Source organism: Sminthopsis crassicaudata, chromosome 3, assembly GCF_048593235.1.
Source record: "Sminthopsis crassicaudata isolate SCR6 chromosome 3, ASM4859323v1, whole genome shotgun sequence".
Taxonomy (NCBI): domain Eukaryota; kingdom Metazoa; phylum Chordata; class Mammalia; order Dasyuromorphia; family Dasyuridae; genus Sminthopsis; species Sminthopsis crassicaudata.
The window spans coordinates 224,077,808-224,103,467 of NC_133619.1; positions in this window are offsets into that span (position 1 = coordinate 224,077,808).

The following is a 25,660-nucleotide window of genomic DNA, read 5'->3' on the forward strand; positions in this document are numbered from 1 at the left end:
CAAAGTCAGTATTTTTAATATATCCTTTCCCTTTTTTCTTCTTAATTTCTTTCTTTCTGTTCAGAGAATTATGGCCTACCCTAGTTTGTAAAAGCAAAGCCACCTGAGGTTGATACTTGCCACTCATAAATAGCAATCATTTGCCAAGTTCAGTTCATTCCATCTACATAAAATTTCTTTTTTTCTATCACTTTCCTTTATCCATTCAAAATGACACCCTATTGATAAAGTTCAGTATCTCATCATCACTCTCCTGCATTATATAATAGAATCCTAATTGGTCTCCAACTTCCACACAGTTACCAAAAGAACTTTCCTAAAACACAAGTTGGAAGAATGTAACTCTCTTGATCAAGAAGTGCTGGTGGGTCCTTAAAGCTTTTAGGATTAAATAACAATCTCTTATTTTTGAATGACCAACAATGGGCCCCAGCTTTATTGCTATTGTTTGAGTTAAGTTTGGGTTAATTGTTTTCCATTAGAGAGAGGTCTTCCACTGCAAGATTGATAATTTAAGGATGGTATTAAAAAAAAAAAAAAAAAAGGTCATCTTTTGTTTCAACTCTTATTAGTCCTTAGTCATTGAATGGACTTTTCTTCAGGCAAACTGAGGCTTGGGAAAAGACCTTAATTTTAAAAGGCCCAATTTACCCACTACATCCTATCCTGGGTAGTCATAGGCAGTCATCTTAACTTAGCTTTGCCACTGGGCTCTGATAGTGGAGGAGAAAGTGAGGTTGATGGCTTTGTGCACTCTGCCTCAGCTAAATCTAATTCATCTGAAAGTCAAGACAACTCTTGTGATATCATTGGTCCTCTTTGAGAACAAACAACCACCACCAGCAACAATACCATCTTTAAGCTGGGCATTTAAAACTTCCAGTTTGGCTCCTTTTTACCTATAAATTCCAGCCAAATTAGGCCTCAGGCTATTTCTCTATCCCAGTTGTCTGGTTTCTATGTTGTTGTAAGGCAGTCCTCCCAATAACTAGAATATGATCCTTCCTCACCTTTGCCTCTTGAGATCCTTACCTTCCTTCAAGGCTCAACCCTCCTGACCCATTTTACAGGAAGAATTTCCTGATCCTTTTAGTTGTTAATGATGTGTCCCTTCTTTCAGATTATCTGATATTTATATATTTTCAAATACGATATATACACACATATACATACAAATAAATAAATATGTATGTATGTATATAACTAGTACACATGATCCTTGAGGGCAGGGTCTTTTTGTGTTTATTCCCAAGCTTACAATAGTAAGTTGCATATAGAAGGTTTTTAAAAAACACCTTGCTGTTTGAACTGAATCATGAATTTCTCGGCTATCATAGTTACTTCCTCCGAAGATTTTTGTCCTTTCTACTTAGTTCTTTCTTGATCAGGTTCAGATTCAAAATATTAGCTTTCTTTGTCTCTCATTCCAACTTTTTGAGAGTGACTTTATTATTAAAGTGAATTAAAACCTAATGTTAAACTCTATTCCATCTGGGATATGCTGGTGATGCTTAAAGAGTTGTCAGTGAGATACAGCCAAAAAGACCAAGAAGGAATAGCAGAAGTTCAGTTCTCCTCTAAACAGATATATTTATCTACAAAATTCCTGTAAACACATATAAAAAAATCCTTTAGACTGAATTGTGATGAAAAAATCCAAGAAAAATCAGTGAATATGTTTTTCCACTCAAGGTTAGCATAGAGATACAGACAGAAAGATCTGTGAATACTGGGGGTTGGGGGTTGGAGCTGATCACAAGTGTTACTCACCATCTGGAGCAGTGCCCAGGGAGAAGCTGTGCACTAGGTCAAGAGTGATGAGAACTAGATAAGGAGACTCTAAATGAAATTAGATTTAATTGAGGTCTAGTGGCAGGTTCGGGGTACAGGGAGTCAAATAGAGCCCTCCTGCAACCCCTTTGGATTTGGTGCAAAGATACAGAGTTAAATGAGGTCTAATAGTGGCGCAAGAGTCCCCTGTAAAGGAATTTACAGACCTGAAAACCTAGATTGATAAAAGAGGTTTATTGTGGGGCTTGGAAGTAAAGTTTAGTTAGTAAAGGTTGAGGGTAGAAATAAAAGGGCACCCAGAACCACAGGTCCAGTGGGCAGAAATCCTGACATGACCGGCATAAGGATGCCATGTTTGGACCTCCAGTTTGCCCTTTTTATAATCTGAAGGCGGCTTGTGGGTAGAGTCCAGGTGGGCTTCTGGCTTGTGTTCTAGCCAGGGGTTAGAATTTGCTGGGTGGGGGTTGGGAAACCTGAGCAGATCATTAGAATGGGGGGCCTGGGACAGTCCAAGTTGGCTCAGATCCAATGGGGCTGGTAGAGCCTGGATATCTCCCACTGGAATTCAAAAGGGTGCTTTTGACCAGGATTTATGAATCAAAGGTCCTAGCTTCTTCAGTTATGGGATCTTAATCTTAAAGGGACCGCAACACATACTGACAACAGGGCCAACTAGAATCTTTAACAATTTCCATATCCTTAGGGAACAAAAAACCTGTGTCTGGGAAGTGGTATGACGATACAGACATTGCATGAGGTACATTGAGGGAAAAGCAAGTATGGTTCAGACCTAGCAGCAAAGCAAGATCTCCTTCCCAACCTCCAGACCCAATGAAACCCTGTGGAGGAAATAACACAGCAGGACTCTCAGACTAAAGGGAAACCTACAATTCTGTCCTCAGAACGAGTTTATATATAAAGAGAGGGGGATGGAGGGAGGAAGGGAAGGAAAGAGGGAGGGAGGAAGAGAGAGAGAGAGAGAGAGAGAGAGAGAGAGAGAGAGAGAGAGAGAGAGAGAGAGAGAGAGAGAGAGAGAGAGAGAGAAGAGAGAGTCAGACAGAGAGAGAGAGAGAGATGAGAGAGAGAGAGATGAGAGAGAGAGAGAGAGAGCGCAAAATCAGACCAAGAGAACAGTGATTAGATTTTACCCTAGCTGAGACTACTCCAGGAGCACTGAAAACATGAGTTGTCTTTTTTGTTTCTGAGATAGTTCATTAAAAAAGCAGCCATAGGATCTGCCCAGACCTTCCCTTCAGAAGTATGCAGTGCCCATCCCAGATATCAAGTCTGAATCAACAAATAAATAATTCCATTATAAAGGACATACAATGTTGTGACACAAATCTAAAAGTATAGAATGTCTCCAAAACAGCTACAAACAAAGCCTCAAAGAAAAACATAGTTTGAGCACAAATTCAACTGGAATTTCTAGAGAAGATAAAGCTACAGTTAAAAGATTTTAAAATGTAAATAAACTGAAAGCCCTAGATGAAAGAATTTAGAAAAAAATCAGATTTATGCAAGAAAGAAAGAAAGAGAATCAACAGCTTGGCATAAGAGACACAAAATCTTGCCTAAGTCACAAATTTTCTGAAAATTAGAATGGGCCAAACAGAAAACACTGTCCCCATAAGACAATTAGAAATATTAAAACAAAGTTAAAAGACTAAAAATATAGAAGAAAAGTAGAGTTTCTCAGAAAAGGCAAACTGACCCAAAAAATAGACTGAAGAGGAAAAGATTAAAAAATCATCAGATTGAGTGCCATTTGCCAGAATTTAGAGCCTAGACATTCTAGTTCATAATAATACAAGAAAATTGTCTAGGTTTCTTAGAACCAGAGGACAAAGAGGAAAACAAATACTACCAGTGACCAGCTGAAAGAAATCCTAAAATGAAAACTCCTTTGCACATTATAGCCAAAATCCAGAGCCAGAAATATTTTTTAATATGGAAGAACCATAATCAGTATTACACATAATTTAGCAACCACTCCTTGTGTGGAAAAAAAAATTGACTATGGTAATCTCTTCCAGAAGGTAAAAGATATAGGCTTATGGCCAAGATTAGCATACCCCCCAAAATTACAAAAATAAAATGGATCTTCAACAAAATGAAGAATTTCCAAATATACATGATGAAAAGAGCAGAACTGCATAGATATTTTGTTTAATTAGTTAAGAGAAACAAAGTGGTAAATGTGATTAAGCAATAATAAGGGCCTAACTAAGGATAAACTGCCCACATTCAAATACAGCAAGATACAAGTTCCCTCTATCTCTATCATCATCAGGAATTACAGAGGGAATCTAATGAGATAGAAGGCTCAGGATTGCCTCTGTTATGTCTTGACTATCTTAGGAGAGAAATGGGATGAGAAGGTGTGGTGAATACACTGGGGAAAGGGAAAGGGGAAGAAGGTTAGGGAAAATTATCTTATTTAATTAGGATATGCAAGTAAATATTAATTAAACAAGGACAACAACAGAAGAGAATGAAGGGAACAGATGAAACCTTAATATCACTCTTATCTGAATTGGTCAAAGGAGAGAACCCACATATATATTTGGGAATAAAAATTCACTTCATTAGAGAAATAGGAGGAAAGGGAGAGAGGGAGAAAAAGTAATTAGAAGGATAGTAGAATAAAGGAAGCAGCTGTTTTAAGCAAAACCAGTTCCACGGTAATATAAAAAACAGTGCTATTTTTGAGGTGGTAAAGGATGGGAATTTCAGGAAGCCCCCATAAACTGAGAAATAACAGCAAATTAGGGCATGTAAATGTGAAATATTATGCTATAAGAAATGATGAAGGGGATGGTAATCGAGAAATCTAGGAAGACTTGTATGAGTGTACTGGGGTGGAGTGTACAGAACTAGAAACATAATTTATATTAAGAGAATAATATAGCAAAACAAACAACTATGAAAATACCAGAACCTCTGATCAATGTAATGACTAATAATAAGTCCAGCAGACATAATAACTGCCTCCTAAGAAATACAGGCTTAAGAGCATAGAATAAGACATTTCTTTTTTTAGGCTTGAGCAATGTGGAAATTTGTTTTGCTTGACTATACATGTTTGCAACAGAACTTGTGTTTTTATTTTGTTTTCTGTTGGGGGAGGGTAGAGAAGGAAGACTTTTGCTGATTGAATGTGTGTGTGTGTGTGTGTGTGTGTGTGTATAAATTTTTTTTAAACAGTCTTCACTAAATTTTAGCTATGATATCCTAGTAAACCAAACCTAAGACGTCTGGGTTAATTCTGAAGAAACAATGGACACCGGAAGACAATGGGGATGCCATTCCATGACATAAAGAACTAGTAGGAGTACTACTATGACATCATCAGAAGATGTTAGAGGTCCTATAACCCAGAAGGTGTGATTTCTACACATAATCCTCCCATGTGAGCCCTTCTTTAATGATCTCTATCCATCCTTTTCTTTACCAATATTTGTAGGAGATATATAGATGGGGAATTGTCTATTGCAAATGTCTTTATGATATCATGTTAAATTACTTTGCTTTAAATTAATTGTGATCTCTATTTAGGGAAAAAATAAACACAATAGTAGGGGCACATGACCTATGGTTCTGAGTGGATGTGGATCTACAGAGGAGTTTGATTCTGAGTTAGCTAATCTTGTGGTCCCGCATATGAGGGAAGAAGGTACCTTATGTTATATGACATGGGAGACAATGGCACAGGACTACCTACCATGGCATGTCCTCATTGGAGAAGGTGCTGTGCTCTATGAGCAAAGCAGAACTGAATTAGCTCAGAAAATATGTGAGATGCATAAAGTCAGAGAATGCTCATAGGCACTATTCCTGTCCAACCTGTGGCAAAGTATTCCAGGCTCATATTGGTCTGATCAGCTATATATAGTTGGACATACTAACTTGATTCTACCAAAGTATGGACAACAATCAATCAATATGTGCAAGGAAAGGCCATGGAATTTCTGAATCAACACTGGGAATAAAGGTGGGGATCCAAGGAACTCTCCAAGCTGATATATAGAATTTCAGGGTAAATGAGACCAGTCATAGCATCCAAAAACACTGCTCAGAGGAAAAAATTATGGGCCATTATGGACTTCTCTTCTTAAATAGTTCTGCGATGTATTGTACAAACATTCTGTATAAATGTAGCTTAAAGAAAGGTCTTAGGCCATGATGAAATACAAATGAATATGTATTAGTAATGCATTGCTCTTTTTTGAAATTGCTTAGATGAAATTGGATTATATTAACATAAAGATATCAGGTAATCCTTAAGCTTTACTTCACTGTGCCAACATAAGGCCAACAATTCTCAAAGTCTAAAACAATAGAAAGCAAGCTCCGAGATCTCAAATTCTCTGGACATTCCTTGATAAGGGTCCAATGGCAAACCTTGACTTTATGGCAGAGTTCAGGAAGCTTTCTCAATAAAAGGCTGGCTACATGGAGATGGATTTTCTCAACAAGAGCCTCTGATAAAAGCATTCTACTGAGATGGATCAACATTGTAATTTATGTTGGTGGCAGGATCTTTTTAAAATATTGAAAGTGAAACATATTAAATGAGAAGTAATCATTGCTATAAATATATATATGTATATATATATATATATATATATATATATATATATATATATATATATATATATTGTCTTTAGTATAGAGCTTTTAATGTTTACATTTTATGAGAAAATCATAAGGGCTCAAAGGAGAGCAAGAAAAACGACAGAAGGGTTGGAATATTGGACTATCTGGAAAATGGTAAAGAAAGATAGTGTTGTATGATGGAAAGAATTCTAAATCTGGAGTTAGAGGGCTCTGCCATTAACTAGCAAGTAATGTGACTATAGCTGAGTAATTGCATCTTATTGGTCCTTAGTTTCCATAAAAATAATAAAAAATTAATAATCCTAATAGCCAAAATTTATCTAATAAGCTAAAGTTTTCAAAGTACTTTAGAAATATTGTCTCATTTTATCTTTACAATAACTCTAGGAGGTGGGTATTATTATTATTATCTCCATTATACAGATGAGAAAACTGAGGCAGAGAGAGTTTAAGTGCTTTGTCCATGATCACACAGATAGTAAATGTCTAAGGCCATATTTGAATTCAGATCTTCCTGAGTCCAGGACCTTCATTTTATCTAATTCACTACCTGTTTCATCATTATTATTGTTATTAATAGTAATAATAATAAAATGGAAATAATCATATTTGTACTAACTATATTACTAAAGGTTGGTTATATATAAATATATATATTTATGGTTATATATAAATATATATTTATTTAAACTAACTTCTTTTGTTCCTTCATCCCCTCCCTCTTTGAGCTGGGACCAATTGTTCCTCCTTAGGCATTCTAGTGGTCTTTTTCTCCTGGGAACTCACCATATTAATGCCTAAATTAGTATGGAAACCTGATCAAATTGGCTTTAGAGCTTCTTGATCTTTTCAGCAGCATGGATTACAAGAATGATAACACCCTTAAAGTCCTACAAAGTGCGCTATCAATATCAGGATCACAAGATCATAGATTTAAAGCTGGAAAGGACCTTAGAGGTCTTACCCATTCTTTTTACAAATGTTAAAATTAAGGTCCAAAAAAGGGAAATAGAAAGGAAAGGGAGGAAATGGAAAAGGGAGGGAATAAAGTGTTTTTATAATACCTACTAGATACTAAGCATTTTAAGTGCTTTTACAGATGTTAGCTGGTCTTTTTTAACAGCTCAGTGAAATAGGTACTATCTCTGCTTTACAATTGAGGGAACAGAGGCAAAGTGAGTTTAAGTGACTTGACCAGAGTCTCATAATTAATACTCTATCTAAGAATATAGATGAACTCTGGTCATCCTAACTCCAGGTCAAGCACTCTGTCCACTGAGAGACCCAACTGCTTTAGTTCTCTAGCTTCAAATGAAATAACCTCTTCACTGCATCTCTAATAGTATGGCAGTTAGCTTTCTTTATTCAAATTCTTATGATCCATAATTTTTATAGTAAAATCTCAGAGGCAATTTTAAAAATAGAGGTCACAGGATTCTGAGTTAGAGCTAGCTACAAGGGCCTTTAAGATCATTAATTACCATTATTCACTACCAGCCTACCCCATTATACAGAATAGAAAGTTGAGACAAAAAATTTATGTTACTAGAACAAAGGAAGCTGTCAGGATTTGAACCCACATCAGTCTGATTCCAGGTCCAATGCTCTCTTTATTATAATGTACTTAATCCTAACCTCTTCCTTTTAAACCAGAGCCCTGAGAAACCATATCTACCTAAAAAGAATAACAAATAATGAAGTAATAGCAATATGAAATATATATTCAACAAATGACCTAGCATCCAAATTCTTAAAGGAAAAGTTAATTGAATTATGGGAGGAAACAAACAATAAAATTATACTAGCCAGGGACCTCAATTTTCCTGTTTCAGAACTAGATAAATCTAACAAATACATAAATATAAAAGAAGTTAGATATGATAACTCTCTGGAAAATACTGAATGGAAATGGAAAGGAATGAACTTTTTCTCAGTTATTTATGATATCTTCACAAAAAATTGCCAATGTATTAGGGCATAAAAACTTCACAACCCAATGTAGAATAGCAAAAATAACAAGTGCATAAAATAATATTAGACCATAACGTAATAATGTATTATTATATTATAGATCATAATATAATAAAATTACATTCAAAAAAGGGATATGGAAGCATAGATTAAAATTAATTGAAAACTAAATAATCTAATCCCAAATAAAGAATGTGTCAAAGATCAAATAAAAGAAATAACAATAATTTCTTTAAAGAGAATGACAACAATGAGTTATCATCTCAAAATTTGTGGGTTGGAGATAAAGCAGTATTGAGAGGAAAATTTGTATTTCTAAAGATGCATATTAATAAAAGAAATAGCAGATCAATGAATTGTGCATACAACTAAAATAAACTAGAAAAAGAACAAATTATGAATCTTCAATTAAACACTAAAATATAAATCCTGAAAATCAAAGAAGAAATTAATAAAATTAAAAACAAAGAAGACGCCCACCTCATTGAATTAATAAATAAAAGTAAGGGCTAGTTTTATCGGGGAAAACCTCAATAAAATAGAAAACAATTGGTTAACTTTGTTAAAAAAAAAAGGAAAAATAAAATGATTAGTATCAAAAATGAAAAAGATGAAATTAAAGCAATTATTAAGAATTATTTTATCCAATTGAATTTCTGTATAACTGACAATTTAAGTGAATTGGATGAATAATTTAAAAATGTAAACTGTTTACATGAGTATAAGAGAAAATAGAATATTTAAATAACCATATCATAGAAAGAGAAAATGAAGAAAATATCAATGATCTTCTTAATAAAAAAATCCCCAGAATCAGGTAGAAATACAAGTAAATTATAACAAACATTGAAGAAAGAGTTAATGCCAGTGCTATATAAAGCATTTGAAGAAATAGCTAAGGTGTCTCACCAAATTTCTTTTATGACACAGATTGGCTTTAATATATAAGCCAGGGAGAGCAAAAAATAGAGAAAAACTATAGATGGATTTTTTAATGAACATCTATGTAAAATTTTAAAGTTAAATACTATCAAGGAGATGACAGAGACATATTGCAAAGATAATGCAATATCAACATATAGGATTTATACCAGGAATTCAAGGCTGGTTCAATGTTAGGAAAACTATTGGTATAATTGACCATATTAATAACAAAAAAACAACAAAAATCGTGATTATCTCAATAGATGCAGAAGAAACCTTTGACAAAATACAATACCCATTCCTATTAAAAATACTCTAAAGGAATGCAGTGAAAGGAAACCTTCAGCAAATAAGTTTCTATATAAAGAACAAATACTATCAGTAATGTGTATAAATTTGAAGTCTTCCCAATAAGATTAGGGGTGAAGCAAGGATGTCCATTTTTACTCAATTTTTGTATTAGAAATCCTAGCTATAGCAAAAAATACCAGAAAAAAAATTAATCAAAAAGGCAAAAATAGACAAAGAAAAAGACAGAACTATCATTCTTTGCAGATGATATGATGACATATTTAGAGAACATTAGAGATTCAACCCAAAAAGACATGTACTCTGATCAAGTATATGTTATAAGACAATTCAAAAGGACTCATGGTGAAACATGTTATCTACCTCCAGAGAAAAAAACTGATGAACTCTGACTGCAGATTGTTGCTGCCTTTCTTTTTTTTTTCTTTAAACTTTTAAAAAATTATTTTTGTTCTATTTTCTTTTGCAATATGGCTATTATAGAAATAGTGTTTGTATGACTTCATATGTCAAATTGCTTGCTTTCTTAAAGAGTGTGTAAAGGGAAGAAAGGATTTAAAATTCAAAATTTAATTTAAATTTTTAAAAATTGTATATATAATTAGGACATATTTAATAATATAAATTAAAATATCTTAATAACTTAATTAAATGAGGTTCTGAGGAATCTTTTGTTTTGCCTAAGATCACCTAATTAGTTGCAGAGCTAAGATCAGAGTCTTAGCTTTTTCATTCTTAGTCTACTTTAGGGAATCATTGGGTATAACATAAAGAACACTGATTTTAGAATCACTGGTTCTGAATTCCAAACTACTATTTGTTATTATCTGTTTGACCTGTGACAAGTAAGTCACTTAATTTTCCTGACCTTACTCATCATTTTTTTTATCTGCTCAATTGAGGAGAATGGACTACACCATCACTTCTGAGATCTCTTCTAACTCTAGAATAATGAATTTTCAATGATCCCAAACTGCTTTTCACTGTTTGGATTAATAAGTTTTAAAAGAAAACTCCTGACCAGTTGTTTCAACCCTTTTCTGAGGATAAAGAAAAATTTAAAAAAGAGATAATCATAAAGGAATTATTATAACCCTAAGTATAAACTAGGTACTTATCTGTTTTATTGGGCTAGGGATATTACCCCATGAGTCTTTGTGTTTCAAGATCTTGTATTGAAAATAATATAGGTAATGACTAAACAGTGACAAATCAAAGTGAGAGGGGATTAATAGCAGTCTCTATTATCTACTGTTCCCAAGCAGCAACACTCAGAGGAAATAAATGCCAAAGGAAACATTCACTAAAATGTCTTAATGCATTTGGATTGTGTTAGAAGGCCAAATAACTGACTCCACACTGCAGCCTCCCTGGACTGGCCAGTTCACAATAATATTATGGCATGCTTGCAAACCCATTGGCTGTTTGCCTCCCAGGCATTTAATGCTCTGAAAATTATGCCCTCTGTAACATCAGAGATACTTTAGTAATCTCATCTCCAGTAGGGAGAATGATTTCCAAATAAATTTGAGAAATCATTTTGTTCTCAAAAAGGGGGGGGCTTTTGAAGAAAGAGGAAAAATTGATTTTGGATATGGGCAGTTTTTACTTGTTTGTTTTAAATCATCAGCAGCTGATTCTCGTGGATGCCCAACTATGCAAAAGATGACACAGTCATGAGATCAATGATGGAAATCACACTTAGGAAAATTACAGTTTCCCTGCTTAAAGAAACATTTATTGTCAAATCTCTAAATACTAGCAGACTCATTCTGGGGAAATGGGGGTGAATCATTTTTTTTTAAATCCTATAACATTTTTAGGAGTATATTACTTTTTGGGAATAGACTGCTGAGATCAAAATGACCTGAAAGCATAAACTCATTTCAGCCTGAATATGCCTTTTATCATTTTATTGAAATGTACTAAAAGATCGACAAAGCCCATTGAGTTGCCAAATTAACTTTTTACAAATTTCATAAATGTGAAAAATAGGGTACCTAGTTTTTCTTAGTGATTCAATTTAAATTGATAATTTGTGGATGAATTATTAGAGCAAAACAATGCCCACTTTTGGGAGTCAGTTCTACTAAGGACTTTTTTTTTTTTTTTTTTTTTTTTTTGTAGGGGCAGCTACATGGCACAGTGGATAGAATATAAATCCTGGAATCAGGAAGAATTGAGTTCAAATCTTGATTCAGACATTTACCAGCTGTATGACCTTGAGAATGTTACTTATCCTCTGTTTCAGTTTATTCAAATGCAAAATGGGGATACATATAGTATACCTTCCAGAATTGTAGTGATATTCAAATGGGATATTTGCAAAGTCCTTAAACATAACATATGCTTAATAAATGGTTGTTCCCTTCTCCTATCCCTTACCCCAAAGGTTCTGCATCTTCAGTGAATGAACACCATTTGTTATAGGGATTTGTGGATTTATGGAGTAAAAAATTAATCCAAAAAGTTAAAGACCATCTAGTAGAAACACGTATAATCCAATATTATTTTTAGAGTTCAAAAGCAGCCCCTAAATATAGGTTACTTAAAATTTTACACATTATCTCTTATTCTGTATCTTGTGCTTCTTATTTTCAGAACAATTGAATAGACCACATTGTTGTCATTCAAACTTGACTCGAAATACTGGACTCTTACCAAGAACTTAAACCACTAATTTGTATGGCTACACGAATATTTGCAGAAGAGACGATAGGGGGAGGATTCATTGTTCTGTGCTCTATATTTCCACTTCTTTTTTTTTTTTATTTTAGCTTCAGGACTTACAGATAATCCAGCCACAGAATATTCAAAAGAATGAAAATATTTTAAAAGGCTCCATCCAAATTCAAAGTTAGCCTTGGTTGGCACTTAGTTCAAGACCACACCCTTGGCATCATTTAATTTTTTGAAACTCAAATTTCCAAAGTTTTTCCTATGTGGCTTTCAATATATGTTATAGGATTATATAGAAATGTATTATTGGAAGGGACTTCAGAGTCAGCAAATAAATTTTTATTAAATGCCTACTAATTCCATGCACTATGTTAATCACTGGAGGTCATCTAGTTCAATTATCTCATTTTAGAGATCAGAGAACTAGGACCTCATGAATTAAATGACTTGTCCCAGGTCATACCGGTAGGGTCTGGTAAAGTCAGGATGCAAATTGAGGTCTCTTGACACAATTATTACTCAAGAGCTGGAAGAGATTTAAGAGACCTTCTAGTCTAATACTTCCCTCCCAAAGGTGAAGTGACATTTCTAAATCATTCAACATTCAACAACAAATGTTGCTAACAGTTAAAATATAACCTTATTCTGGCACTCATGTACCTTTTTAATCTAGCTTAATCTATTTTATTTCAAATGAAAATAGTTAGGAAAAAAAAAAGTTAGAAAAATAGCTAATCAAAATAGCCTACTAGCTGAATTTTATCTTGGCTATCCTACTTTCATGCATTTGCTTAAGCTCTTTGCTAGATGGATTCTCTTTACATTTTTTACCTCTCAAAACCTTTTTTCTAGCTCAGGCGTTCCCTCTTCAGTGAAACAGCTCCTGCTCACCACCAGCTAGAAGTGATTGATCCTTCCCTGAAAATGTCAGCCCCCTTTGGCCACTCTTTTGCACTTTTCCCAATGTAATGTGTACCATAATTATTTATTTTCCTATTTTATTCCTCTATAAGAATGTAAGTTCCTTGAAGGCAGTGGCCATACTTATAAAAAATCATTCTCATGTTCTCAATCATAATAATGGCAACAATAGTAAATAGTAGCTCATAATCATATAGTGCTTTAATTTGACATATTAATTTGAATGATCCTCACAACTCTAGGAAGTAGATCCTATTATACTCATTTTACAGATGAGGAAATTGAGGCAGACCATGAAAAACTGATTTGCCCCAAATCAAACAGCTAATAAATGAACCAATCAGCCAATAAACCTTTTACTATTTACCCTTCAATCAGAGAAAGAAAGGGGCCTGAGGAAGAGAATACTGACAAAGTATAAATTCTAAAGCTGAGGTGATCCTGCTGGATGAAGAAATTCCTGGGTTATGATGGAGAAGTGCAAAGGAGACTGGATTAAACTTCTTTCTGACTTTACATCCAGCATTCTATCTACTTTGCCACCTAGTGTCTTAATACCTAGCTTAGTGTTTTCCATGTGATAGGCATTTAAAATTAGATAACAGACAAAAAATTAGAAACAGAAGTTTTATTTATCATTTTTTTTAATCTGAGAATTATACACTCCAGAAATGAAAGAAAATTTAGAATTTGGACCAATATTCTAATTTTATAGATGAACATGATTTGATCTCACCTAAATGGTAAATAATTTGTTATTAATAATAGTAGTATTTATATAGTGCTTTATCTACATTATCTCATTTTATTATAAAAATGAATAATTAATTTTTTGTCTCCTATACACTGAAAATGCAAACTGTGGGGTTTTCATATATATTTTCTCACAATAAATTTATAGGATATTATTTGTAACAAAAAGAAGACATGGCAGAGTAGATTACAGGAATTATTATCTCTATCACTTATAAACAATGCCTTTAAAGTCAAATAAATGTTCAACAAATGATTATGCTGTGTAAATGGTTCTTCAATTATTCAAGGTAGCAGTTATTTCATCAGTGTGGGCCCTCCCTTTAATGACATAGCTGGCGACTCTTCCAAGCCTTAGATTTGAAGATGATCTAGTAAGTTGTTATGACAGATGGAAAAAAAAAGTCACCTCATTTGTGACATTTGATATTCTGGTGATGAGTGATCCCCAGATGACAGGCATATCTAGGTCATATCTGGACTTGAGTTCAAAGTTTGTCCAGCTTGATAAGGTATTCCTAGAGCTTACATTCTGTAGATCATGACTTTCAGAGGTCAGTCACCTCTAAGTCACTGGAGTAAGTCTTTATTTGAAGTTAGTAGTAAATATAATAAATTTATATGTATGTGTGTTTATGCATATACATATACTTGAGGATCTATTTCTTTATCTCTTATCTACTTATTTATTTCTTTTTAAAGATCCCTTAAATCATGAGCTCTTCTTGCTCAGTGGACATTAAACAGATTAAAATTAAACATTAAACATCATCTCAAAAGCACAAAAGTGCCGTGTCACACAGAACTGATAGAAAGTAGCCAAAGTGTTAGTCATACTCCAAACACCCAAGTACTGAGCCAGTACATGTGATTGAAATTAGTAAAACGAGTTTTGTGCATGTTCTGTTCAATCTCTAATTGCAACTATAAGATACAAATGATGCAAAAATGGGAAGCACTCTGGAAACAAACTCAATAATGTCCTTGGTATCAGAATCCCAGCCAGAATAAGAGCTGGTAAGAGTAACAGGAATGTTGCCAGATATGATGCTTCTGAATTCAGACAGATCTATGTGCATGGATGGATAGATTACTGAGAAAGAGACACATGGAAACAAACTGTTTAGAAGGTAGTTTAAATATTTAGTTTGATCATTGTTATTTTAAAGGAAATCAGACCTAGAGTAATCAAGTGACTTGCCCAAATTTTATTTTAAAGGAAATCAGACCTAGAGTAATTAAGTGACTTGCCCAAATTAACACTACCAATGGCAGAAATGTAACTAGAATACAGAAATTATCATAGTATTTGTGTGTGTGTGTGTGTGTGTGTGTATGTGTAGTAGTCACTCAATAAAGATTTGCTAAATTCATTTGAGTTAAATCCAAATCTCCTTATTGCTGGGGAAGAAACTTTTTTTTTTTTTTTTGTCATCAAATCACCCATGGAGAAAATCCTTTTTTGGGTTGTAGTTTTTTGAAATCTAAAAAGAATCCAAGACTCACACAGGACCACTTTCCTGAATCTTCTTCCCTTTTGTAAAAGGTTGTGTTGATCTAATAAGACATTTTCAATGGCCTTAAAAGAAATCAAATGCAAGTTTGCCAAAAGCTAAACAGAAGAAAAAGAATTTTTTAAAATTCTAAATCATAAAATCAAAAGAAAGCAATCAACAGTAAGCAACGGTTTTGCCAAGGAAGTGATAGATACTCTGCAATTTAGACTGAATAGTGTAATCGATTTTAGAAAATAAAAACATTTTAAAAATTCATTTCTAAATATATGCAAATCATTTGATTTTTATGTGTATGCTACATAATTAGCAACAAAGAAGATTATATCCAAAATTCTTGGCAAATGTAGATCTTTATTTCAAAACAGAGTCTATTCATTAAATTGTTCTAGGTGACACTTTTTAAAAGGAAGACTATTGTCTGCTATTAAAGTTTTATGTCCATCACTATTTAGGCAGAAGTACTGGGCTCTTGGAAATCTACTAGTTGGCTCTTTGAGCTTAAAAAAAAAAGTAACTGCAATTTTAACTTCATGTTGGACACTCTTCTCTCCCATTGTATTTCTGAGAGTGAGAGTTGTAAGTTGAGTACTCTCCTGGTAATTCTTAGTTCAGATCAGTCTGAAGATGCCTCTGAGTGCCTAGATTAACCCATAAGTTATCATTTGTCATGAAAAGGTTTTTCCAAAAAGCCCACATAAGCTTTAAAATATCTTAGAAAGTGGAAATCATATGTGCAATGTGGGAAAAAGATTGAGCTCTCTCCAGAATTCATACTGATGGGAAGGAGTGAAAAAAGTGGGGTGGGGAGAGAGAAAAAGGTCATATCCCTTTTCTGATCTCTTCCTTAAAAGTCCTGTTTCTTACTGCTTTGGCCCTTGTTCCAACCCTGTATTTTAGTAAAAGCTTGAATTGAACTGCTGAGTAGAATGCTGCTCAGGAAGGCAATTTGGAGCTTATAGAAAATGCCCCCAGAAATCACCTTTGAGCAAAGTGCTTTTTTTGGTATATGCGTGTGAGGGAAGGGGAATGGAGAGGATAAATTTGCAGAAATCAAAATCCTGTGAATTATCAATAAGAAGGGAAGAAGGAAACATTGAGAAAATGCTAGATCTTTTGAATGACAGTTATAGTGATTATTGCATTACATATAATGGCAGTACTTCAGGGATATATGATTCCATCTTTGAGGATATTTCCTCAACAGATATAAATAGCCTCTCTAAAGTGAGATAGACTCAGTTCTGGCTTAGGGTTATGGAGTTTTCCCCAAGGCTTTGGGCACAAAGAAAACCCTAAATTCTAAGCTCCTCCTCTCTATGATTCAGGTCCAGAGGCACAACCAGTAGGTTTCAGAGCGAGGCCTAGAACTCTGGACTTTCTGATTTCCAAGGCATCATTACTTGCTTTTAGGGAATATGAAACAACAGATATTTTATGGTCACACCTACATGGGGAATTGGTTGCCCAGTGGGATGGCTCAAAGGATAAAGGTCTAGGTCTGGAGTGGAGGAGGGGGGGCTGAGTTCAAATCTAACATCAGATACTAGTTATTTGTCTCCGCACAAATCATTTAACCTTGTTTACCTCAGTTTCCTCATCTGGCAAATGACCTGGAGAAGGAAATAACAAAGTACTTCAGTTTATCTTTGGCAAGAAAACCCCAAATGAGGTCACAAAGAGTCAGATAAAATTGAAATGACTGAACTACAATGATATGCATCTGTGTATACATACATACATATATACATATATATGTATTTTTATACACACATATATATGGATATATACATAGTATATATAATATATACACAGACATAGTCACATTTACATTTGTATATATACATGCATATACATATATGCATATACATTTAAATCTTTCTAAGCCTTTTTATTTTACACAATAAACTTTTCCATTTAACTATGTCCTTGACCTCACCCCACCTCACATTCTCCCTTTTTCATAGTAAAGAAAAATATTTAAATGAAGCCAAATGAACCAATGACTGTCTGACATGGTATTCCACATTCCACATTCATAGCATTCATCTATCTAGAAGGTATGGACTTTATTAGTTTTCTAAGATTGACTACTATGAATAATTAAATTTTCAGCACTTTAAAGTGTCACCATTTATCCCTTGGGTATATTTCTGTTACTTATTTCTCTGCTCTCCCTTATTTCATATACGTCTTTTCATATTCTCTGGATTCTCATATTTTCTCATTATATTAAATTGAAGCTACATACTACAATTTGGCCATTTTCCAATCAATGGGTATCCATTTTGCTTTGCTTTTCTGCTATCATAAAAAAAAAATTTTAGGACCTTTCTATCCTTGATCCCCTTTGAGTATATTGTTTAGTAAATGAAATTATTGGGTCAAAGGGTATACACAACATAATGATTTACTTCCCAAACATTTCAAATTCATTATAGGTATTGTCTTTTTCAATAGCTCCTCCATGATTGGCTTACAATAATTAATCATCTTTGCTGGTATGATAGGTATAAGTGAGAAAGAAGGGGCCTCAGCAGCCATTGGTCCAATTCATACTACAAAAATATATTCAATTTTGCAATAATTTATAAATAGTTATTCAGGCTCTGTTTCAATATCTCTGAATGCAGGGAAGCCAAAGTCCCTTGTGATGGGCCATAGCAGATTGAACGTCTTTTATTGTTGGAAAGTTTTTCATGACCTCAAACCTAAATTTACCTTTTTTCAAACTTGGACTCATCATTCCTGGTTCTGTCTTCTGGGGTTAAACAAAATGTGCCTAATCCATCAACTATGACATCCCTTCAAATAATTAAACAAAGCTATCATATTCTGCTCCTGACCTCAATCTTCTCTTCTTCAGGCCAAACACACTCAAATATTAAATATTTGGATTCAGATCTGGTAGATGGCCAGATTCAAAAAGGAATTGCTAATGGTTCCACATCAAGGTGGCACATTTTCAAATATCATTTATTCATCATCTTGGTAGCCTTTTTCTGAATGTTCACCATGTTATCAATTTATTTCTCCAACTGTGTTACCTAGAACTGAACATAACACTACAGATCACATTTGATGAGGGGATTATGAACTTTCTATTCCTAGAAACTGCATTCTTATAATACAGCTCTTCAGCTGTCTTCTATGTCAGACTCTGGTCTCCTATGATGCTTACAATCCAATAATCCTTTTTACAAAAAGCTATCGTCTCTCCATGTTTATACTATTTTACACTTAGGAAATTAATTTTTCATAATCAAGTGAAATCAATGAAAGACTTCCATTTATCCATACTGAATTTCATTTTTATCAGATCTAGCCCAACTTTCTAGCCTGTTATTGTGCTTTTGGATTCTGAATAAGACATTCATCATGTTATCTAGGCTTACCAGTTTTGTGTTTGCAAATCTGGTGAGTCTATCATTTATGCCTTTATCAAAGATCATTAATGCAAATATTAAATAGCACATAGACAAGAACAATTTGTTGATGGTGTTCTACTTGAGACTTCCTGCCACCTTGACATTGAACTATTATCAATTCCTCTGAGTCGACCATCCACCAAATCTGAACCCATTTTAGTGTAGTATTACTTTATTCATTTCCCTTCTTCTTTCCTAAAAGAAGCTGTCCAAAAATCTAAATTACCTAGATCCATAACATTCCTTTAATCTCCTACATTAATCTCCTACCTTTCCAAAAAACTCCAAAAACCGAAGAAGTCTGGCATGAGCCATTTTTGATGAAGCCTTATTGGTTCATTACTCTCCTTATGAAATATTAACTAATAAACTATTTAACTGATTCTTTCTAGAATTTCCTTAAGAATTTGAAATTCACTAGCCAATAGTTAGACTTTCTTCTCTTTCTTTTTATCTTTTAATTTTTTTTAAATCAGGATGACATTTGCCCTTCTCCAATCTGATGATACCTTTTTTGTTTTCATTTTTTTGTTGTTGTTTTCAATTATCTTTCAGATATCACTGACTCAGCAAAGACATCTTTCAATTTCGTCATAGGATATTCATCATATTCATCAAGGATAGAAAGATGAACTCTTAGTATCTAGTTATTTTGAATATCACTTCCCTGTTAGTAGTTTCTTCTGTCTTTTCTGCTGCTAAAGTTGTTATTTGCAGACAAACAAAAGCAAAATTAAGCAGCTCTGCCTTCTCTCTACGGTCAGTTATTAGTTTATCTAGTCCTTCCTTCAAAAGGATCTATTCCTGTTTCAATCCTTTTATTTCTTCCAATATAACTCCAAGAAGGCCTTTAGCTTTATTTCTTAGCCTAAACTTATTTTGAACATTTTAAAGACTATTTTTATAGGACAGTGCCATTCATTCATAACCATGTTCTGACACTGGGGATTGCTTCCATTTTCCATATATTTCTTTTGAAAATCTAAAAATAAATTAGTTTCTTGTGCATCAATATCAATCTCCTTAGACATTTCCCTCTCTTAATTGGAACTGTTTCATTTTGTGTCTTAAAAATTTCTTTCTTTCATTCCTTATTACCTGATGAGTTCCCAAGCATTTTACTCCATGGGATCCTAATGGTCTTTCCTCTGAAGCCTTCAAATCTACTTTCCTAAAATCTGGGGTTCATATAAAATGCATATTTTCTCATTCTTTTTATCAGAAATAGTGTTGACTTCCCACCCATTGTTACCATTCTTTCCATCCCAGCAAACAATTACTCCATTTGTGAGAAACATATTCAGAACAGAATTTCTCCTTTACCTTTTGAAAGGTAAAGTTATCATTAAGATTGATTAAGAAATTATTAGCTGATTTGCTTTTTGGCAGAAAGAGAGAGAAAGCAAGAGCACTCTAGAAAATGTTTGAATGAAGGCTTAGGAAAATAAGACTATTACATCTCTGTGTAAGAGTGTTAGAGTCAGCTCAAACTTGCTTGTGACAGCTGATCTTTAAATTTTCGTTATGAGCATTTACACCTTGAACATCAGTCTGATTTATCATTTTCTTGATTGTTTAGATTTAAGAAAGTGATAGAAAAATGTTAATAACATAGATTAAACTTAAAAGGGTGTTTTATCTGCATTTATAAACATATATAAAGTACATGTATTCATATATATGCACATATGTATATTTATATATGTATACATGTGCATACCCATATATACATGTATGTATTGTATATGTGTATATATGTACACACGTGTGATGTTTTCCTATACTCATCTATTTTTCTTTTTAACCAAATGGTCCACAGTATATTATAATGAAAATAACCACTTCTGTTTCTCTTTCCTTTGACTTTCATCCAAATATTCTGCATAATGCTTACCCCTTTGATTTCTGGATTTTTTTTTCACATGAATACATACACACATACACATAAAGCCATTTGTCAGTACCTTTCAGCAGGGAATCACCCACTAAACTTTCTTTCTCCTCCGATCTTTATTTGATAGTTTTTCCAATTCTACTGCATCATTTTTGGGAGGACAAGCAGCTTCTTCTTCAAAACATCCAGATCTTTCTTCTTTAAGAAAAGCCTCAAATCTATTTTTAAACTGTAATGATAAAGCTGTCCTTTTCCTTCCCTCTCTCCTATGAGTAATACTTTTTTATCCTCCATCATCCTTACAAAGGTTGGCTCTCTTCTCCTCTGCCCTAGATTCCTTTCTCCTCTCTGAAATCTTGCACGTGCTTTATTTAAGAAACCCGACAATCTGAGTATGGAGAGGTATTTTTCCAATTTCACCTTCTCCTTCAAAAAGCACACCAACTTACACGGTCATTTGGCTGTGGCAGAAATACAGACATTGCAAGTCACTGCACGTTTTTCTCATTCACCTTAATGATTAACATTTTTAGCTTTGTTTCTTTTTTCTTCTTTTAGTTCTTGTTTTTTTTTTTTTCAATTTAAATGGATTTTTATTTTTCCAAATACATGGAAACATAGTTTTCCACATTTACCTTTGCAAAACCAAATTTTTCTTCCTCTCTCCTCCCCAAACCCTTCCCATAAAAAGCAAGCAATCCAAAGAGGCTAAACATGTAATTCTTCTAAACATACTTTCATGTTCATCATTTTAGCTTTGTTTCTTAAAACTACTTGTGGACAACCCTAATACCTGATTGAAACTTTGACAGCCAGTAATCACTCCTTAACGTGATAATTTCATTAAAATTATTTAGCTTTGTTGTAATTCTACAGCTAGTCATATTTGTGGATTTTACAATTTTTCTCCAATCTCCTATGAGTTTTCAAAATGTTTTCTATTCACAAATCCATTCAATCAATTTGCTTAACCTAGTCATTGTTTCAGTTACCTTTTATTTCCACTTATATTTCTTTGATTTGTCAACTATTTTTTTTTTCCTTTCCAAGTGATCTTTTTCAGGTTCTATTCACTAATTATCTTCAATCATTTTATAAACTTTTTAAATGCCCTAGGGTCAACCTTCTCTTAAAATTCAGGACACTGTGATAAACTATTACTTGGGCCTAGAGATTATCCTTCAAAGTTTTCTAAATTTCTCTCAAATTTTTTTAATTTTCCCTTTTCCCTTTCTCTTCCTCTCACTTATTAATCCAAATACTTCCAACCTATTTCCTTATCCTTTTTATTGAGTTTATGTCCTTCTCTCTTTTTCTATCACTTCCACAAATTTTTCCAGGGGAAGACAAAAATAATTTGTGAGTTACCTCTTTAAGATATAAGACGAGATTTTGTTAAGCTAGGAACCTTTCATGCCTGGTTTTTAAAAAAGGTATTCTAGACATTTTGTTTCTTCAAATAAACTCTATTATAAAATTAAGGATTAAAAGTCTGAATTTATTTATATGGAGAACTCTCTTAACCACTGCAGGGCATCATTGCAATTTTTAAGCCTAGAAAATTGCTTAGAATAATTACAGATTAAGTGATTTGACTTGGGTGACATACTATAAATCATAGAGAGAACTTGAATCCAAGTCTTCCTGCCTTTGAGGTCTACTACACCATGCTGTCTTTCTTACAATGATAGATCACTGATTCTCTAGGGTTTTCTAAGTATGTAATCATACCTAAAGAAGATTTCCTCCTCTTTTTTTTTTTTTTTTTTTTTTTTTTTTGCTGATATCTATAAGCATTAATTTTTTGCCTTTTTGCAGTTCTTAACATTTAAAGAATTATATCAAATAGTATGGAAAGAAGGCATTCTTTCTTTATAACTGCACTTAGTAACCACTGTTTCCACAATGCAAATAATATATTTTTTTAACTGTATTAAAGAAGGTTCTTCCTATGCATATGCTTTGTAAGGTTTTTAATATAATTATAAAATTTTATCAAAACCTTTTTCTATATATTTCTGTGTATCCAATTCTGTGTAACATATATTTTGTAATTCTGATTTGTTTTCCAAATTTTTAACAATTCCTTATATATGCAGATACATATACATATATATGTGTATATGTATACCTTGTTTGACCAGAGTGGTTAATATTTTGGCTATGTTGCTATAAACTCATTTCTAATATTTTTCTTGATTTTTGTATTAATTTAATTAGTGAAAATGTTTTATAATTTGTTTTCAATGTTTTATCCCTTCTGGCTTAAGTGGAAGAACTATATTTTTTTTTTTCATAAAAAGAATCTGGTAGTATGCTTTTAATTATTGAGACTACTTTTAAAATGCAGTAATTGCAATTTGATTAACTTTTCTTTTATGAATTTTGATGCTTTCACTCTGCTTAATGTACTTTATGGAATGGCACTTTATGGAATGCGCAGATGAAAAGTAGCATTATCTCTGCCCTCAGTCTTTCTGTATTGGTGAAGGGAGTGGGGTTAGGAACGTATTAATTGCTATATGTATATTTGATATAATTAGTAAATCCATATAATTCAAGATTTCCACAATCAACTCTCATTTTGTATCACATGTATAGCTGGCTTATTTCCATTTTTCTTTCTAATATTTGCATTAACTGAAATATCTATTTTTAAAAATTACCTCAGACTCAATAATTTTTCTTTCTAATTTCTCAATTTCCTGGGCATTTATTTACTCATAATATTTTTATAACCTCATTTTTATTACCAACATTTTCAATTTTATTTTATTTTCCTCTCTTTTAAAAAATTAGCTATTCATAAACTGATTCTCTTAGATAAAAAAAAAAGTCTTGATTCTATATATAACTTCATGACTTTTTTCCAACTTGATTTGCTTCTCTTGGAATTTTTAAGCCTTTTCTATTTTATTTTGGGAAAATTATTAGTTTATTCATTTTCTTAATTTAATAAAAATGCATGAGCAATCCATTTATCCTTTCTCTTTATATTTGTAAATATACATCTTCAGAGTTATATAGTTCCCCTGAGAATTGCATGGCAATAATTTTATGTTGTCTCATTAGTGTCTTTTTTCTTTATGCAATTATTGTTATCTATAAAGGATGGGTTAAGTATTTCTGCCATGAGTTTTTGTAACCTAGCACGTGATATTTGTAAAATTACCATTGATGAAGAGAAATTTTTATATTCTTTAATGTTCCTATTTAGAAGATGTCTTCAAAATTTTATTCTTTCTGAAATTTTGTTCATCTTTATGCTTTTTCCCCCAGCTTTCCATTAGATTTTTTTAGCACTGAAAAATGACTATTAAAGTCTTAACAAGATAATGTTGCTATCTATCTCTTGTTGCAATTTGATTAACTTTTCTTTTTTTGAATTTTGCTATTTTCATTCTGCTTAACATATATAAGGTCTTGTTCTAGGCACTTACACAGATGAAAATGTCCCTGCCCTCAGTCTTAACTGTATTGGTGAAGGGAATGGGGTTAGGAACATATCTATGAACTGGCAGAGAAAAGATAATAGAAAAAGGGCCTGAAGAAGGAATAGACTTATGGATCTACTTTAGTGAATAGAGTTCAGCCTCAGTGAAATAGACAAGAGTCTAGGCTTGTGAAAATGAAAAGTCAGTAATGCTTAGATATAAAATGAACTTCCTCAAATAGTACATTAGCATCTGAGAATAGTTCTTCAGCAACTATGCAACTTCAACACTTTCCTTGTTCTCCTGAATGGGAACTTAAGGAACTATAGATTGATCTTTTGGGACTTTCCCTTTATTCCTCTCTTAGTTCTCTAGCACTCCAAAATGACTAAGGTATGTTTACCTACATGTAGTTTTGGGAATAAAGATATTGGGGGGGGGAGTGTAGATGTGGATGTGTCTGATGTAAAGTGTAATAACTCAAATTCATTTAGCAGTCAAGAAAACCTCAAACTCTTTTACACTAATTTGTGCTAAAAGAGGAAGAGAGAAGGAAGGAAAGAGTAGAAATTTGGTCTACTCAAAGCTGAGACAGGGAACAGAGAGACTAGTAGAAAGCAAACAGACAAATTCTGCATTTTCCTTATTTACTTAATTTCAACTGCCTGGTCTTGTGACCTTTGAAATAATCAGGAATGTGCATCCATGATGAAGAACAGATTACTCAGCTTGATGCAGAACTACAGTGTTGTCCAAATAGGAGACTGAGTGCCTTTTGGGAAACCATGACTTGACCATAAGAGGCATGTTATAAGCCAGTTGGACAGTGGGAAGATTAGTCCCAACTTATCTTAACCCATCATAGCCAATCAAGAAGTTATTTATAACACAACCACACTACCATCTTCACCTGTTATAATTTAATATTCAATTTTTACCCCTCCACACTGTGGCCTCCCATGGTTGTGTCCAGATTTGGACCCTCAGGATGGTTATTAAATAACTAAGGACTAGGTAGTTATTGAACAAATAAATTATCCATATGCTACATACCAGTGTTGCCACAATCAGATCACTCGGTAGGTGGGTTTTGTACACTGATTTAGTGGCTCTCTCTCCCTCCCTCCGCTTTTCCTTGTTTTATTTGTTTGTTCCTTCCTAGGACATGACAAGCAAACTCTAAGGATAATTTATAAAGTAGTAATAATCAAAACGATCTGGTATTGGCTAAGAAATAAAATAATGAATCAGTGGAATAGATTAAGTATACAGTATATTGTAATAAATGACTGTTGTGATTTACTATAAGCTTTTGGGGTTAAAAACTAATTATTTGACAAAAACAGCTGGGAAAGTGGGAAACTATGGTAGAAACTAGATATGCATCTTATACTTTATACCAACAGAAGATCAAAATGGGCA